The following is a 3,395-nucleotide window of genomic DNA, read 5'->3' as shown; positions in this document are numbered from 1 at the left end:
TTATTGTATGGAAAATTCTACGGTGGACCTGGCGCATCCATGCGCCAATAGATATTGACCGTTAGATTTAGGCAAAACAATAAGGATAGATCTACACCATTAAATGATATAACTTGAAAACCTTCTCAGCAGGTTGAAGGAAAATCCCCAACCCGTAAAAACTGAGCCCCCTCTTTCACTCCCTTCATCTTCTTCTAGCATCCAACAAGCAACCAACGACGACGACGATGATGGCGAGCTTCACCTGCTCTTTACCCCATCTCTCGTTCTCTCCCTCGCTGGCTAGCGCTCTGAAAATTTCCTTCTTTTGCCTCTTTTTCTTGGCTAGCCCTCTCAAAACCTATCTCTCTTTCTCCCTCTCTCTCTCTCTCTCTCTTGTCAAGCGCTACCTCTCTGGGTTCATTCTGCTTCTCTCATACCAAAACCCCCAAATCTCCAACATAAAACCCTAATCCTAGACACCTAAATCCCTTTCCAAACTGAAATTCATTAGAAAAGGTAAGATTTTATCAATTTCATCAGTATTTCTGTCATATATGGCTGCAATTTATGGGTCATTGAAGGTTTTAATGTTAGATCTAGTGCCTATTTGTGTTAGAACTGAGTTTTTTTTGGGTGGGTGATGGAGATTGAAACTAATTTTTATTCGATGTTTGGGGCAAGGTCATGGCGCATGCTCTACCGTATCTCGTTCTTGGTGTGTATTCTTTACATGGTTTTATTTGTTAAAAATTATAGTGTTGTTGAGTTCATATATCTTGACAATTATTAGCTTGATGACTATCTTTATTTTTCTTTTAAAAGATTAATGTGAATTCTTTTCTTGTGTCAGCTTTCATTTCATATTTTAGAGTTTTTATCACTTTTTAATCTTTTCTTTTTATAAGATTACATTTTCCCTTTGTATAAAGTAATTAGTGTTTTTAACAGGAGAAGCTGCGTAATTGTTGAAGCTGCCATTATGGTTTTTGTTGTAAAAATTTCAAGGTTAAGGCAATTCAATTTTAGTTATGCCTTTATGACTTTTATTGTATATTAAATTTCATAGTTGGTCATTTCAGATTAATATTCTTTCAATAGTAAATAGCCACATTTGTATGAAAACTTGATCATATTTGCACTTTAGTCTCTTAGGAAAACAGAAAGAGAAAAAAAAAAGTAAGTCTTAAAGGAGAAAAAATGATTAGAAAGATATTCAAATTTTCTGCTGTAAGTCCAGTTTAATGGCTGTGTTGAAATTATATAAAGACAATATCTAGTTTGAGGTTTCTTGTTTGTGGATGTGGGTGTCTGAATCTAACAAAGTTGTGATTCCTTTCATTGTGAAATAAGGAAGTCAGTATGGGTTTTCCTCAAAATCTGGCCACTTCCTGATCGAATTGGACTTTGAGCCAAGGTATAAACTTGCTCCCCTTGTTGTGATTGATGTGTTGATACATATGGATTCTGTGATTAAGTTTTTTTACACAGATGGTTGAGACTTTATGTTATTCATCTTCTTAGACCACTTTGGACTTTAATATTCTTTTTCATGGTCACACCGGAGCTCTAATTTTTGAGACTTCAAGTCACTGTAAAAAAACATGGCCAACCTTTGACGCACTTAATTGAATTGTGCGACATGATGAGAATTGAATTATGTTATCGAAAAAGAAAAATCCTTGTTATTGGGTGAGAATTTTGTAGGATTTACTTCATATATGCCCAGAGAAATTATGAGAAGTTGAGAACTTTTGTACATAGCACATATATATGTTGATGAGGAGATACACTACAAAAATGATGTTATGTTTGAATTTTTCAGCTGTATTTCGAATTTCGAATTTGGTTTATAATTTCATGAATAAGCAGCCAACCTTTGTGTTTTGGGTTTGAACTGTGATAATTGGGTTTTAATTATCTTCTTTGGGTTGAATATCTGAGTAGTTTTGGGTTGTGTTTTTGGAACCAACTCTTCTATCAGTTTATCATTGTCAGTATTTGTCAATTAACTAGAAATGACTTTTATTTTCAAAATTTATATCTTTAAATGGGTTGGAGGGCCTTTTTTGATGCCTTTTTTGATGCCCTTGTTTCTATTTGTCAATTACCTATTTCATGTCTACTAATTGGATATTTGTAAATCCAACTACGTTTCAAGTTTGCATAATATGCATCATTTTGTTTTTATGTTCCATTAATCCAGTTGTGTGCTAAGTAAATTCTTGCCCATTTGATTGATTGTTGAGAGTATGTTTAGTTTTCTCAATTTGTTTTTGTGAATTCCACTGATACAATTGGATTTCACATATTCAATTACCTGCTTCCTGTCTGTCAATTTGATTTTTGTAAATACAATTGCTTTTCAATTACCTTGTGTCCAACAATGTTTGTTATTTACTTGTCACTAAGTTATTAACACTTGCAATGAAAGTAAAAGTTAATTGATATGCTAAATTCTATTGTTTTTACTTTTAGGTACTTAAATCATGGAAGAGAAGCTAAATTAAATGACAGTGGTCGTTTGGCAATTACCACTTAGACGACCGGCTTCCGCAAATTAGAATGGCACTTACATATTCATTTTTTTTTTTAAAGGAAAGAACATAATGGCAATTACATAGTGCATGTTTGTCAATTGCCAACATGATGTGGCTGTGCTGTAGCAAAATAAAGGAATTTTGTATGAGCTTGGTGACGTAAGGCATGGGCTAAATTGAAGATGAGAGTAATGTGGTTAAGTCCCAGTCCTTTTTAATGTGGTGGAATGTAGTTAAATTTTTTTTCTTTCCATTTCTATTGTTATTTAGGTTTCGGTCTACTAAATAATTGATATATGCTACCAAAGTCCTTCCCTTCGTTGGCACTAGAAACAAGCTTTCGGTTTTATTACTTTGATCTTGATTTTCTTTTCCTTGATACGCACTTAGATTTTAGTTTGAAGTTGTCATGGTCCATAGGACTTATATTTTGGCTGTTTAGTTGTTTTCTTTTTCCTGGAATCATAAACTTTCATGTAGTGACGATGTTTTGGGGGCTTGAGTTGTTTCTGTTATTCTCTGCAAGCTTGTGACAACTTCTACTGGGATCCTATTTTAATTTCACTTGTTGGCAAAGATAACAGTTATTGGGCTAGTAACAGAATGCTTATCAGAATCCCATCTCAAATATCCCTAAGCAAATGGTACACCATCCTTCCCATTACTTAACTCTGATTTCACTTTTAAATACAATCTAAGGGAAAAGACAAAAAGAACTAGCAAGAACAAACAAAGCAGAGACAGTAAAACAGCGAAAAAGCCCAAGTCTTTATGTAATTGGCAGCTTTTTCAATTTTGAGAATGGAAATACATTATGTGATTTGTCAATGCAACTGACAAATAGGTAGTGTCATTTGCATTCGTGTCTTGCAAATG

The 3,395-nt window shown here is 33.8% G+C and overlaps 1 long non-coding RNA gene across 1 annotated transcript; it reads left to right on the top strand.

Annotated features, from left to right (window-relative positions):
* On the top strand, positions 1–3,016 carry LOC148293833 (uncharacterized). Its single transcript, XR_015836416.1, has 3 exons — positions 1–498; positions 1,333–1,396; positions 2,458–3,016. It is a non-coding gene; the product is annotated as an uncharacterized LOC148293833 (long non-coding RNA).
* The last annotated feature ends 379 nt before the right edge of the window (positions 3,017–3,395 follow it).

Source organism: Prunus avium, chromosome 6, assembly GCF_965620075.1.
Source record: "Prunus avium chromosome 6, drPruAviu1.hap1.1, whole genome shotgun sequence".
NCBI classification, from domain to species: domain Eukaryota; kingdom Viridiplantae; phylum Streptophyta; class Magnoliopsida; order Rosales; family Rosaceae; genus Prunus; species Prunus avium.
The sequence above is the reverse complement of the archived record's forward strand: the minus strand, read 5'-3'. Positions and strand labels throughout refer to the sequence as shown.